This window comes from Rhea pennata, chromosome Z (genome assembly GCF_028389875.1).
Source record: "Rhea pennata isolate bPtePen1 chromosome Z, bPtePen1.pri, whole genome shotgun sequence".
Lineage (NCBI taxonomy): Eukaryota > Metazoa > Chordata > Aves > Rheiformes > Rheidae > Rhea > Rhea pennata.
Genome location: NC_084702.1, coordinates 45420753 through 45436321, shown reverse-complemented (window position 1 = coordinate 45436321; position 15569 = coordinate 45420753). Strand labels below are relative to the sequence as shown.

The 15569-nt window shown below is 37.7% G+C and overlaps 1 protein-coding gene across 4 annotated transcripts in view; it reads left to right on the top strand.

Annotated features, from left to right (window-relative positions):
* The window catches only part of PAM (peptidylglycine alpha-amidating monooxygenase), a 136236-nt gene that overhangs the window by 32688 nt on the left and 87979 nt on the right, over window positions 1–15569 (top strand). For 3 of the 4 annotated variants that reach the window (XM_062599077.1, XM_062599076.1, XM_062599074.1), the window contains exon 1: window positions 5437–5510. The exons of the other annotated variant lie outside the window; for it this stretch is intronic. The gene's annotated coding sequence lies outside the window, so the exon portion shown is untranslated. Of the gene's footprint in view, window positions 1–5436; window positions 5511–15569 lie in introns of those variants that run through there. 4 annotated transcript variants of the gene reach the window in all.

Sequence of the window (15569 nt, the reverse complement as noted above, 5' to 3'; positions counted from 1 at the left end):
AGAGTAACTTCAGCAATTAGGGAGGTAAAATATTGAAAATGTTTGTTCTGGGAACGTCGTTTTGAACAGCGGAACCACCTGACCTTATTTTAAAAGTGATCTTTGTGTCACTTGTATAAATATATCATCAACTGTGAATGAATGTCAGATATGGCTTTTAACTCTACCTTTGAATCAAAAGAAAGCTGTCAAATTTTAACGTGTCCGTTCATTTTATGAACATCCGTATTTACTTTTCTGGTTCTTTGTGCTGCACTATGAATGGCAAAAACTGGAATTGGAGTTACTGCTGAATACTTGATTTAACACTGTGTATAATAATGGATCACAGAATGACTGGTCTGGTTCCTCTTTTTAAAACTAACAAAAGCTCAATAGAAAACCTTCAAGTGTATGCTTCATTTCTTTTCAGAGTGGTATCTTGGGAGGGCTGTTGTAGCTGATGTTGGGAACAATATTTTGGCTTTCATTATCGCATGCTAGGTTTAAGCTGTATTAACCCTGAAGACTCTTTTTTTTTTTTTCCTAATAACATCAGAGCAATCGTCAGATTATTTTGTATCTGATCTCTCTGACTGCTATATAATTTAAGAACATGGACTGTTTTTCTTGTCAGTAATGCAGAATCAGAGTTGATTCTCTTAAGCAACACCAAAATTAGCTGTTATACATCAGATACAAAACACCTATGCACAGTGTAACCTAGATAAGTAATTATAGGTTGCTTTGAGCTACTTGTTTTGAAAAAGAGATGAATAAGAAAATGTGTGGTTTGGATACCAAAGCATATTTCCTGCCTGTATGGTGGTTCTGCTGTATGAGCTGTTCTCCCATTTTGAAGATTTAGGATGTCTTGAGGATTTCAGCTGAAAAATGCCATAGCAATTATGAAAATCTGATTGTTTAATCAAAAAGTACCATCTCCTTTTGTTGTGTTGTCACCTAGCTTCAGTCTCTGACTTGGAACATAGTCCTTTGCCTCCTTACTATACACGTTTGAAATTAAAGTACTAATGAATCTGTTGTGTCAGAGGGCTGTTCAGATAAAACTGATAGATTTTATGGTACGTTTGTAATTTTGGAAGTAACAAATTTAATTTGAAATGGTAAGTGCAGGTAAGCACTTCACTCCAAGGGGTGTTTGGAGTGTTATGAGCACTATGCTAAGTTTCCTGTCAAGCTGTGTACCTTCAGAAGGGGGTTGAAGGGAATCAGTATTATGCATCCATTCCTCCTCTTCTGATAGTTTATGTACCACTCCCATTACCATTTTTTTTAGGCTTTCTAGTTTCTATGGTCTAGTTGGCATAGTCAGATTTTTACAAGTTTTATTGCAATTGCTACATTAGATCTTTATTTTATATTGGTTTATCATTCGGTGAAATAAGCTGCCTTACATTAAACTACTCAGTTAACGTAATCTAGTGGAAAAGTGTTTCCTCTCGAAATAATAACAGCGTTCAAATACAAATTTCCTCAGTAACTGATGAAGATACGGACTTTTCTGATAGTGTGCTGAAGCCTTTTGACACTTAAGTCTGCTTCTTCTATACCACAAACTGAATTTTCTTGTGCGAGATGATTGCAGTATTTCACACTAAATATATGACAAGGTCTTTGGTAAAGCAGGACTTGCAACAGGACAATGAAATATTTCTATTCACAATTTTTAATACTGATGCAAAAAATTTAACCTTTGGAATTTTTCTACTTTGCTCAACTCTTTCTTTTTTCACCTCTGCAATTTCAACTGTATGTTGTCTTTGAAATCTTTGTGGATTTAGGTTGGATAATTTACTTTCTGAGTAAAAATACCTGTATGAAAGTAAGAGCTTTTATGCTAAAAAACAAACAAACAAAAAAAAATCTGTATTACTTGTTTAACAGTTGAGAGGTAGGTGCAGGGAAAAACAGCTGCAACTGGATCAGTCCATAGTATCAGAGAGACTTTTTATTAAGTCTTTTGGAAAACTGTACATTGATTTTCTTTTTTTTTTCTTTTTTTTCTGTCCACCTACAAAAATGGATGTTCTTAATCCAGATGGAACTTTTGTAGGGAAAAAATAATAATTTTCATATTTTGTGGAGGAGTAGACATGTAAAAATTACTGGAAGCTAAAAACATTGAATATTCTTTTCCTATGAGTGGCGCTTCCCCTTCACTCCATTTTAAAAAGAAGAAAGTGTTGATCTGTCAGAAAAAATGTTCTGCAAAGTGAGGGACTGGGAGTTGGGGGTTGTTACTGTATTGTATTAAGTGAGGTTATTTGCTACATCTAATGATAGTAACAGGTACTGCCCTGCTAGGAGGAACTAAAGTACTACTAATTTCAGTTGTCAGGTGATGGTAAATGAGACAGTGTCGCACTTGAGAAAGCTTCTAAGAAACGTCTTTTTCCAGTATCAAAAGGTTACTGCTGCTCTGTGGCCAAGTCTCAGTCAAACTTACTCTCCAGAGTTCTTTAATAGTATTGGACGAGTATCTAATTAAACCTACTGAAGTCGTCCCTAATTGTTCCTGTGTACAACACTGTAGATCTGTAGCTGGCAGTATTGAACACCACTTGTAGTCGTAGGTAGCTGTGCTTTGAATGTGTGTCATACTCGAAAAGCAGCAAGAGGAGAGGAACCAAATCCTCTGTTTTTTTTATTGCCCCCTCTGGTGTTCTGACAAGGGGCAGAGAGGCAGAATGAATTCATTTGGAAATAACTTTGGCATAGCTTTTGCTTGCTTGCTTGCTTGCTTTCCCCCTGCCCCTCCCCACCTTATATAGAATTGTTTCCTTCAAATCAGTGGTACAGTATCAGTACTATTCCAACATGTACTGACTTGACGCTAGGTCTATATGAGAGGTTACTGTTTGATTATTGCTGTATATGGATATATTTTTCATGTGCTGGAAGTCTGTTGTATGCTGAACAATTTTATTTGCTGTCTTGAGTTCTAAAATTACAGGCATCCCAGAAGGCTTTAATACATTTCTTTACTGTGGCAGCATCTTTGGGTCTCTGATTTAAGCAAAATAATGACCCACCCCACTGTTACCTTTGTTGTGATCGTCTCTACTGGACTACCATCTTTGAGAAGATGATGTGAGATTGCATTCTCTGTTGCCATGGCCAGTTTGACAGAGATGGCAATGCCATGTGGTCCTATTGCCTTAAGTTTAACAAAATGTTTTTGTTCTGTTCCAGAGAAGTCTCGGGCTAGATCATGGTAAGACCAAATGTTGTGAGATAGCGTGGTATATTTTTTAGTCTTGCAGAACACTAAGTTAACAGAAGAAAGAACAAGCCAAAAACCCACTGAACCGTGCTATAATGTAGTAATTTTTAAATCAGCCTTGTGCTAGTGGCCTTATGCTCTCTTGATACTTACTCATTTCTTTTAGGAAAAGGATCATTATTCCTTGAGGCAATCTGCATACTCAAGTAAGTAAACACAGCTCTGATCTAGTGCCTGCTGAAATTGAGGGCAGTACTGGTTTTCGTTCTGACTTGAGCTTTTATTCTGATATCCTTCAATAGGCTTTAAAAGAAAATTAACCTGCAGAAGAGGTGTAAGCAGGAAGCTCACGTGTTTCCAGACTGTGAGCAAGTAACTCTGCATGTATGGGTGGCTCTGAAGAATGGACGTGTAGGGGCGAAGCACGTAGCATCACTCAGAGAGCCTAGGGAAGGGGGCAAGAACAAGGCTGTCAAATCAGTGATACTGAGGGGCAGAGCTTCATGCTTGTGTTTGGAAAGGCACTGGGTGGAAGGAGGGGTTAAGAGAGTGTGGAGTAAATAATGCAATTAGACAAGTGTGTAGCATCTCAAGCAGCTGTATACTGTATGTGCTGCAGGTGATACTGAAGTCAAATTAAATTTCAGTTTATCTGTAAATACGTTGTTGTATGATAGACTGATTATACAGCTTGCAATCACCCTGTCATTCCTGGCTCTTGAGGGTAGAGACTGTGACTTAAATGTGTGAAATTTGGTATAGATATATAATTTTTTTTAAAGCACACCTCTTTTGCTGAATTACCAGAGTAAATACTGAAAGCCTCCTACATATCATCACTTTGATTTCTCCACTCTTAGCCTTCTTTGAAGTTTCATTTAGGAGGCTGCTTTCTAGCTGTCTACTTGTTTACTGCTTGACAGTCTATTTGGATCGTTCAGAGGATAATGCTGTGACAGATGAAATAGAAGAAGGTAGGGTTTTGGAGAGTGTACCAGGATAAATTTTCTGAAGGCATCACAAGGGAAGAAAAGAACTGATGAATGGACTGGGGACAAAGGCCAGGCTTTTGATTAAAAGTGCAAAGCAGTTAGCCTGTGGTGTAATTTCTGCACTGTCTGAAGTCTGCTCTTCCCTGTAAAACTAAGATTCACTCATTTGAGTTTATGGGATTGTTCTGTAGTTTTGATTTTTTTTTTTTTTTTTTTTTTTTTTTTGAAACCTCAAGTGAGATTTTCAGCATGCATTTATGAAACGATTGTGGTGTATTTCTAGTTTATAGTACTTCTACTCGAGAAGTAGTGATGGAAATGGAGTTCAGTACTTGTACATCTTATATCTTTAAATGAATTGAACAAAAGACTGTATTATAAAGCATATGTGGAAAAAGGAGCCATATTAAGTATGCAGATGAATGTCCTCCCCCCGCTTTCAAGTTTAAATTTTGTGACTGATATTTTCGTAAGAGCTCAGTGTTTGCTGTCAAAGAAAGCACTTTTACATCATTGGCTTTCTAAATTATATGCAAATATGGGGGAGTTGTGTTTAAATTTCTTGAATGTTTGCTGTTTCTGTTGCTCAGGTGTTTGAGATACAGTTCAAAGTGAAAATTCCTTTGGTTTCCTTATTGTTTCAAGTATGGTGTTCAAGGACACTTTGTAATCAGTCTCCATAAGCTTTATATTATTGCTTCTAGAATTTGTTTGAAGGAGCAAAATAACTTGACCTTGAATATAATAAAAGGCTTTATTTAATCCAGTGCTGGAAATTGGAGCTCAAGGGTTTTTTATTATTTTTTATATTATTACTATTCTGAAGAAGGTGTGTGTTTCTCTGTGTGTGAGATATTCTTAACAAGGCTAATCTTCATTGATGATACCCTTCTTTTTTTTCCCCATATATATATATATATATATATATATATATAAATGTTATAATTTATTACTGTTAAATGAATATCAGTAGAAAAATAGGTAAAAGATTCTAAGCGTTAGACTTCTGCCTTGCTGCTTTGATTCTGTATTTAATTACTGAGAAAGGACACCTGCTTTTGCATAGCAGCTGTTAGCTAATGAGAGTTGTTCAGAATAGAGTACTGACATAAATCAGTTATATGGTGCATAACAGAAGACGATGTTTTGATGTGACAGGACACTACAGAAATTGAGGCTGTTCAGGAAAACCAATTGTTTTAATTTCTGCTTTTTCAGAGAATCAAAATAATCACGTGATAAATGCAATAGAACAGGAGAGAAATTGCTTTCCCAAGGAAAACCCAAAGAAGGTAAGGTGCATAACAACAAGAACAACGACAAGTAAGACTGCGTGACAATTATTTTATTGCAGTTTGAACCTCTAGCTATTTTGATGCAGGAGCAGGTTAAACCTTGCATTTACTTACCCAGCTGACATTACATTGAATTTTGGGGAGGGAATCCTGTGCAATACCAATAAGGAGCCTAAAACAATAGCCATAAACAATGTGATAGCTATCAGAAAGAACTAAAACATTTTTTTAAAATTGAAGAGACTTTATTACAACTCTTCAACTTTCTTCCATTTCTGTCCCTGTAGTAGTAGAATTTGAGAACCCAGAGATAAGTGAAATTCATAAGTACTCAGGTTAGGAGAAGTAAGCAACCCTAGGGATTTCCCAAGAGATTCCTGTGTATCTCAATTCAGAGTTTATTGTAATTTTCAGTAAGCAGTAGTTGTACTCTGAGAGCTAAGGATGCCTGAGAGTACCCAGCCTGTTCCACTACTTCTCACCACATGTCTGCAGATCTTAGCATTTGACTACAAAAGCTCCCTTGCTAAGCATAAATTTTTTTGCCTTTTGATGTGCTGCCTCAGAAGGGATTAAACCAAGATTCTTGGGATCCGTCTAAGCTACGTCTTCCAGACGCGCTTTCGACTGCCAGCTGCGCTCAGAGCTGGGCTTTGTGTCCCCTTTTCCTGCCTCTGGGCTCCCTCGGAGAGCAGGCCTGGGGCCGTGGCGCCCCGCCGGGGGCTGTGCCTGTCTGCCTGCCCCCGCCGGGCCGGGAGGGTCCGGCCAGAGGCGCCCGCTCGGCGGCCGGCCGGGCCGTAGGGCGGATGCGGCCGGGCCCCGCGTGAGCAGCCAGCCGCGCTTTGGCAGGTGGAGGCGCCGCTTCCAGATCCAGCGGTAAGATTAAGGTGCCTGGCCTTGGGGGAAATGTCATACCCACAGGCGAGGGGTTGAAATACGTTTTGATGCGATCTTTCCAGACCGTGGTCGTGCTTTTGAATTTCAGAGCGTCTGTGTCTCCTGGAGCCTTTGGGACCTTTTGTTCTAAATAACGATGCCCGCCCTTGAGGGGGTGAGGTAGGAATCTAACACATTGCTGTCATGAAGTCTTTTTTTCCCCCCTTTCTAAAGGGAGTAACTGAAGCTCCTCCTGCCCTGCACTGCCTCACGTGCTTGGGTTGGGTTGGTAGCTGGAAGACTCTGACTCTCGAGGCCTGTGACCCTGACTGCTTGATAGTGTCTCCTTGTTCATTGCTACTCAGTGCCACGATATGATACAGAGAAACAAATGCTTTCTGCCTTCTTTGATTGTTTTAGGACCATCGCTGCACTTTAAAAAAGCTTACTTCACAACAGCATACTTTCTGTCCATTGTAAGCGATAAACAAAAGCATAGTAATAATATGCATCATAAATCCCATTGCAGACGTGTTTATTGTGTGTGTAATTTTTATGTTCAGTATTTCATCATGCAAGACAAAATGTACCTACCACATCTGCTGAATCATCCCATTTATCATCACATTTTTCAGCCATGATTTTGATAATCGTTTGTGTAATACTCTTAAAACTAAGTTTTGTCCTTATTTGGCTTTTAAATGAAGTAGATTAAGATTCTTTTCAGAAAGACTCACTTAGACTCCAGAATATATAAGTCTTTAACTATTTTCAAATATACACGCACATTTTTTCCAGTTTATATAAAGCATTGTGTAATACAGGAGAGACAGTGCAATAACCATTTTTTTACCCCATCAATATTTATGTGGTAAGTAGCTTTACTTAAGGCTGCTACATTACTATTAACGTCTCATATTACGGTTCTTATATGGTCTGCACAAGATTCTGTCTTAAAACATGAACACCTACAACAAAAGCTTTATGTAAAAACTAACTGTTTTCAGATAAGCTGTAAGAATATGTGTATGTGGTATCCCAATTAAACTGTAAGAGATCTTCCTGAAAAGATCCACCTGTGATTAAGTGCAGCTGTCAGAAAGCCTGCAGGTGCCTGTTCAAATTTGTATTCAGAACATAGTTTTAAAAAACAAAAGTATCAGGGAATGCTATTACTAAGTTCAGTACAAAGGTAAGCAGGTGAAACACGCTGCTGTGCAGGGGATGAGAACAGATGATTTTGCAGACCTTTCTTGTCCGCCCCTGCAGCCCCATGCAAGGCATGTGAGTGTTCTTTGCGTGGCTTTAATTTGTTTTGTGAACATGGTACCTACACCAGGCTGGCAGGAGCCCCCTCATGGCACATCTTGTTCTGAAGAAGGCCTGGCTCTGAGCAACTTTGGTAGTGAAACTTCTTAAATCACTACTGTCTTCTCAGTGTTTTAATTGGTACTGTAAACTTCTGTGTATGCTAGGGCTAAGCTGATTTTATGAGAAATAAACTGATTTTATGAGAAATAAATAGCTGCTCTTGAGCCTTTTTGAATAGAGCTGGACATGGTGTTTTGGGTGAACGTCGGTATCTGTTCTCCATGCCCAGCAATGCTTCCCGCAGCTCTGTGCTCTCAGAAGCACGTTCTTGCCCGTCGCGCAGCAAGGGCTCGCGTGTTCACGCACACCCGCTAGGGAGCAAAATGAAACAGTTCCAATGATTTTTCTTTTATGTCTTAGAACGTAACTGAATAGATGTGTACTCACAGATTTGCTTTAAAAACTTGAATAAAGAGAAAGCTAGTACATTTTGAAGTTTAGAGTATTTTATGTCGCTTCCATGGTTTATATATCTAATGGAGAGCAGATCTGTAAAAGAATGTCTTTAATTTTGGCACTTGTAAGGACGTACTCTTGATGTAAGGAAGACTTGCTCTGGTAGTAGTCTCTCATTCTTGTTCTCAAAGGTGTCTAATTTCCTTTCAGTCTGAACATGGATAGAGCTGCTTTCAAGCTGCAGGGTGCGAGTAAACTGACAGTAATAAATTACCTTTGGTTATCCCGAAAACTAAGGTGATCTGTAGACGCTTTTACAGGAAAGCTTCAGCAGCGCTCTATAGATAAAGGTTTTGCAGGGGGTAGAAAGTGTTGAGAGTAGTTTAAATACTAATTCTTGTGTTTGGGTATTTTTCTCAAGCTTGTTGCTGTTCTGCTTTGTTGTGCTTCACAGAGATGGCAAATACAGCACAACCAGCATACGTCATGAGCTTCAGGTTCCTTTTAGTCTCTATTAAGGCAAATTACCGTTAATTTCCTGCTGCTCTGTATGGTGTATCAGACAAAGACAAAGTCAGCCTGATGGAAGATAACTTTTACTTGTGTTATCTGCTAAGTGATCGAGTTGACTGACAGCTGGAATTGTGCCAAAGACTGGCACTGACTTGAAGAAAGTTTTTTACTATGTGCATTTTCATTGCATATATATGATAAAACCTCGTAATAGACTTTGGCAAATCCTGATGAGCTTTTGTTTCTGGTTAGTAATTAACAACTGTAATGTAGTACAACTGTTTGAGTGGCTCTGTAAAAACCAACAGCAACAATTACTACTTAATTGGTTAAAACCTGATTCTAGCTACATATTCTAGCTATATATAAATATATATATATATTTAATTAGTATATAGTGGATTGTCTTACCAGTTTTTCTTCATGCTACCTGTATTCAACCTGCCCATACCTGAGGCAAGGCATTTTTGTGTGAATTCTGTGTATGTGCCTGATAGATGCAGTCTATTGCATTCCTCTAAATTTCGAGCTTGAATCTTTGAGGCCAACCTGCATGTTTTCGTGTAATTGATAGCTACCATTTTGACATCTCTTAAAAGTTTCTGTGGGACTTTGCTCTTCAATAAATCTGTTACATTAGGGTGGTTGTGTTACAGATTTCAGTAACTCATAGTTTGTGAAAAAGCAATCTCAGTTGTATGCTTTCGAGATCATCCTTAATGACAGGTATCCCTGAGCTAAACAAGTTTTTCTATGAAAAGTTTGAGCTTTTGCAAGTGTTTATTGGCTCCATTAGGTTTGATTGTGCCTTAACATGAGATGATTATTTTATCTGACTTACTCTTTGCTTGAAAAGAATAGATACTGACTCCTGCCGTGGAGATGCATGGAGTTTGGGGCTAAGAAATAGATCCTGGTGTGTTCTCAGCCTCATTCTGTTTCTCACATTGTTTTTTCGTTTCTGGTTGGTTTATGGGTTTCTTAATTATTAACTCTTCCTTTCCCGCCATGCTCAGTTTTTCTTCCACATTCTCCTGTGAGCTACTGTTAGTTTCTCCCATGTAACACATGGCTGCTAACACAGAAACTTGGGCTTCCTCTTTGCCTCTCCACCTATGTCTTTCTATAGATTCTGTCAAGGAAAAGCCTAGAGGTCTATGAGAAAAGAAATGCCTAGCATCAAGCAATTTTTTTTTAATTCATCATTTACTACTTTAGCTGTCAACTGACAAAAATATCACAAGGCCTTGCTGTCCAAGATAATTTTTACATAGAGCAGTGTGTATCTAGCAATGTATTGTAAAATCACAAAGTAAAAATTTCCTTTGTACTTGTAATCACAGGCTGTTCTTCTGCGTTGTACTTATCAACACAAGTATATTATACTTTTAAGAAATTCTGCTTGATGTTTGTGTTTGGCTAAAATACTATGCTGTTTTATTGTGCAGTTTCCTTGGTGCTAGCATTATTGTATTTTGCAATATTGAAAATCTGGAGCTCTTTCCTACTATCAGGTTTCTGGCATTTTTTTGATGGCTATGATTTTTTTTTCTTTCATCAATATTGGTTTTGAGGAAAATCTATTATTCAACTAGAATAAAAGTTTATATCATAAAAAAGAAACTATAATTGAGAATTCATTTGTCTCTGTTTTGTGTGAGTTCTTATTGCTCAATTGTTAACTAATGCTAAATTGAATAGGACAGGAAACTTTTTTCCTCTTTCACTCTTTTCATTATCATTTCTTCAATTAAAAAGTGCTGTTATCTGAGTCTTTTGGAACAAAGAAAGATCATGAGATTAGTTTTGTACTAAACTTACAAACTTGAGGTATTTTCATTAGCTGAAGTTGTTTGTAACTGTAACGGAACCACCATGCTCTAAATCTCAGCTTAACTGCCATCACTTAAGCTGCATCTGTGGGAGTACATTTTAGATTTTGATCAGGAATTGCTTTTAAGAGTGCAATCCTGCCAGAATTAAAAAAAAAAAAAAAAAAAAAAAAAGCAAAAGCAAGGGGAGAGTATCAAGATCTTTCTTCCCTAGGTTCCTCTTAAAGAAAATATTTTTCTAGTAGATTAACCACTCATAACAGAGTAAGTCACAACTGAATTAATATTTATCTGTAATTGATTTATTAAAAGAATTTCCTCATTTTGTCCAGCACCCACACCTTATTAACTAAAAAAGATTAGCTTATTTTCAAAGTACATTCTCAAATATTTGTAATTGTACTTTTTTCTCCCCTTTATTGAAGATAGTTCCCTTTATCTCATCCTTCTAATGATGTGTGTGCCTTGAAATAAAAACGTGAAGTTGTGATAATTTTGCAAGTGTATGAGGGCCGTGGAGGGGTGCGTGTGTGTGTGTGTGTGTGTCTTGGATAGTGTTTGGATAGACGGGACATTTTAGAGATGTACCTAGGTTTAAGCAAAAGTGGAAATAATCCCTGCAGTGTACTTGGACATGTTGTACCTGGTCAGGAAACATCATTTGCAGACCGCGATGCCTGCTAAAGGCGCGTTACGGTTGCGCGCGTAAGCTGAAACTCCGTAGTGCTGGAAGCTGTGCTCCTGCTCCCGCTGATGTCCTCGCTCCCCGCTGTCTGCTCCTCTTCTCTCTCCTTCTTTTTTTTTTTCTTTTTTTTATGCCTGTTCATCCGATAGCTTGGTGAGCCAGTTCAACTCACTGATAGAAAACTAGCAAAGTTAATTAAAAAAAAAAAAAAATCTAGTGTAAGGGCCAGGGATGGGAAAAGAGAAGGGAAAAGAACCGTCCTGCCTGATGACAGGGCTCCAGCGTCTCATCAGGCGATGCCCTCTGGCGATGCCTGTGGCCGCTCTCCTAGCCGCAGCTGCCTGCCCGCTCCTGCGCTCTGCCTGGGAGTTCAGCTGCTCACGTAATCACTCCCTCATGTGTTCTGGTCCGAATGAATCAGTGCACGATAGATTAAATAGCTACATTAACAGAGTTCTACGTGTTTTGATGGGGGGAAAAAAATACCGCTTTTTTTTTTTCTTGTTTGAGTATATAATTTGTACATAAAGAATTCAGGGAGCGTGATTTGAAGTCCTTTTAGTGAAGGAACATGTCTTGAATTTAGTTCATTGTTCATGTGTGCTGCATAATTGAACTTAAATATTTTTAATGATCTCTCATTTGCATTATCCTTGGAGGCTAGTCCTAACTCAGTAAAATATTCTCCCTTTTGTATTTTCTCTTTTTGCATAACAAAGGGAAAATAAAGGGTACTTCAGTGAACTGTTATCCTTATTACATTGTACTATTGATAGTGATCTAGGTATAAAAAATTTAAAGAAGCTTCTCATGTGTTTTCCCTTTTAAGCAAATAATTAGTATCATTCAACTTGTTCATTTTTTCAGAATATCAAATGAACGTTTTGTTAAGATGTCGTCTTTCAATAAAAAGTGTTGATTTTCCTTGACAAGAGAATTTTAGCTGTTTTGATTACTGGGCAAAGCAGAAAGATTACAAGGTGATTTATTATGAATAAAATGCTATTTAAATGCTTTTAAATTACAGAATAGGAGAACGAAAACACTCTCTCTGCGCTTTGAACTTCTGAAGGTGGTCTGTGACTGCTGCAAAAAAGAAAGGAGTTCTTGCATTTCACTACTCTCATAGGAACTGAAACAGTTTCATCAGTTTATACAGGATTATAAATTATTTTAGTGTCAATTTATTAAGGATTGAGTTAGCAAACTGTGGCCATTGTTAATTAGTTTTATAAGATGATGGGGAGAGGGGAATTAACAGCCTTTCATTATAGACTTTCCACAAAGGAATACAACTTTCTTGATGCTTTACTAGAGTATTTTATCATCTCTGGACGTGTAGATGCTTTCTTGATGCTTACTAGAGTATTTTCTCATCTCTGGGTGCATAGAAAGAAAAATTGGGATGTAAATGTGAATTCTCACTTAGAATGAAATCTTAGTAAGTTTTAATTATTAAAACATTTTGTATTAATATGAACAGAAGAGGATTTTGTGTCACTGAGGTGGTTTGCTTACTCTTTGCTTTATCAAAATGAATGAAATACCACATTTTTAAACAAATTTATGTCTAATAATTAAGTGCTGATGGAGACGGAATAAAATTGTTTGAATTGTATATTACATTTTGAAAATCTTATGATACTTAGAAATTTAGAATTTCAGTGGGCTTAATTTTTTCCAAGCTTTTTATGTTGGTCTGAAACACACTAATGTGTCCCTTCAGAAGATCTAGTGCTATGTATCCTTCTTTTTTGGTATGTATCTGTCTGGCACCTGAGTGAATATATAATTAACTTTTTGTCTTTATTTTGAGGAACTGTATTTGTCCTTCCTCGATTTTTTTCTTTAGGAAGTGACAGTGGTATGTAAAACCTTAATTGTGAGAGGAGGGACATGCCGATCATTCACAAAGCTCAGAAGCTTTGGGAAAGGGGAAGATGTGACCATAATCTTTGACATTCTTGCTCTGAACTTCCAGGTTCCCAGCTAGTGTAATGTTGTGAACCTGTTGATCTCCAAAAGCAGAAAGCACAATAGATAGTAATTCTTTATCCTCTGTCTGTTGGCTGCAGAAAACTTAAATTTATCCCAAAAGAAAGCTGTCCAGTAGGAAAAACTCTTCATATGTACTGAAATGACAGTGCTTTCCAAGAATTTATTTTAATCTTTAGTACAGATAGGTTGCCTTCAAATTGCAAGGGGAACTCTTACTTAGTTGTAGTACACATTATTTTCTGCCTATGATGAAGTGCCCTCCCTACCTTTTCTCACACGCATGAGAGCAGGAAGTTTTAAAGTATATACTCACCTCTTGTATTAGTTCATTTTATTAGTCACATGACTCCTAGAATATAATTTTGATGACCTTTCTGAGATTGACAATGAAATTACGCTTGTAACACTAAACTGCTGTCAGATTTGGTGAAAAACACACTTCCCATGTATGTTTTTTCCAGTTTCCTCATTACTTCCAGGCTAGGATCACAGGGTGATTCAGGCCAGGAGGGACCTCAGGAGGTCTCCAGTGCAACCCCCTGCTCCCAGCTGGTTGGACCAGGTTGCTTAGGACTCTGTGCAGAGTCTTCCTAGCCCCTCTGGGCAACCTGTCCTACTGCTAGGCTGTCCTTCTACTGAAGAAGTTTCTCCTGTAGTATATCCCTTTTATTCTTATACATTGTTCCTTGCAGTGTCTCTCAAAGTCTATATGACTTATCAGTAGATTTAGTTCTCCAAAAGTCTCACCTCTGTAGATTTATATTTTTGCATCTCTTCTCTGGTATCTGGCTTTGAGACTTGAGAGGATTTATCTGGGATTTGAAAGGAAAGAGATGATCTGTACTGGTGTTCTCATAGCGTTGCATCTGCAGTTATCTGAAAAAGTTAATGGACCGGATATATCAATGTTGTGATTTAGTAGGCAAGTACCTTTATATTTACCTTAGAATTTTTGCTTTTCTAGAATCAGTATTTAAAGCAGAATACTTCTTATGGAAATCAGGAAAGTATTATGTTCCTCACATTAAATAAAAATACTTCCATATGTGGTTGTTGATGTGAAATGGAACTTTTCACAGCAAGAAACGACCACATTCATATGAATCAAACTAAGAATTTTAAATTACCAGCTATCTTGTGGTGGAAGGAGTTGGGTGTCTTTCATCGTTGGAGCACTTTGAAAGTTGCCTGATGAGGCAAATTCTTTGATCTAGCGGAGGTACGGAGAACATAATGACATAAATGGATAATTCAGGTGCAGAGTAGGTTTTTGATTAGAAAAAAGCTGTGATGGAAGGGAAGAGTATACTAAGTCGAATGGTAAGCAGTCTTGACTGCAGCAAGCCTACTTAAAACCCAAGCCTTTGAATATGCAAACAATCAGCATCAGCATTTACCTCACCATCCTTTTACAACTCTGATGGTTGCATTTCTGTCTCCTTCCAGCTCTAGATATGAGAACATTTTTGAGCTTTGAAATCTACTAACTTTTTAAATGTCATCCCTCACATCTTCACTGTTTGCAGCAAAACTCAAGTCCTTCATCTTTGACTCTTGTTTTGAAGGCACTGCTGCCTGTGTTAGATGCTATTGAATATTTATTTATTAATCTTAATTGAATACAAGATTATTACCTGTTTTCTGCATTGTACTCTGAATACAAAACTGACTTTTTTGTTTGGGATTTCCTGGAAGCTGTTGTGCTAGTGATTCCCAAACATTCATGGTTCTGATCTTTTCAACTCTATGGGTAAAAAAGTGTTGTTATTAGATAGAGAAACTTACTAAGATCAAGCAGGTTGCCAAAAGCCACACAGGGAGTTTGTGGTAGAAAAAGATTTGAACTTAGACCTTCTGGCTCTTTCCCAGTTTCGCTATGTTACTGCATCGTTGGAGCCGTTACGCTGCACATCCATAGCTCTGTGGGGTCTTTAGTCACCTGCACGTGAATGCTGAATGGCAGTACTGAAAACTGGTGCTAAGCATCTCAAGTTCCTCATTTAGAAAATGTGGAGTTCACAGTTAGAATAATTTATGAAAATAACTTAAATGGCTTGCCCAGCTGCACAGGCTTCCCCTGTTGGAATTTTAGGAAAAGAGTAGGATTTTGGGGTGACATCATGTTACCTTAATTACAAAGTAGTTTTTGTTTGTTTTTTATTTTATTTTTCTTTCCATCAAGTAAGCTACCCTATTCTCTGCTCACCTTCCTGTATCTGCAGGTTGAGACTCTGGACTTCTAAAGAATTTCCATTTTCTTTCCAGTTCATATCCTGAAAAATACATAGTAATTATTCTGCAATTGAAGACTGTCAGAGTCGCCCTTATTTGTGATGTGTGCATTTTTCTGGCTTTATTTAAAGCAATGTAATACTACCTGCTACT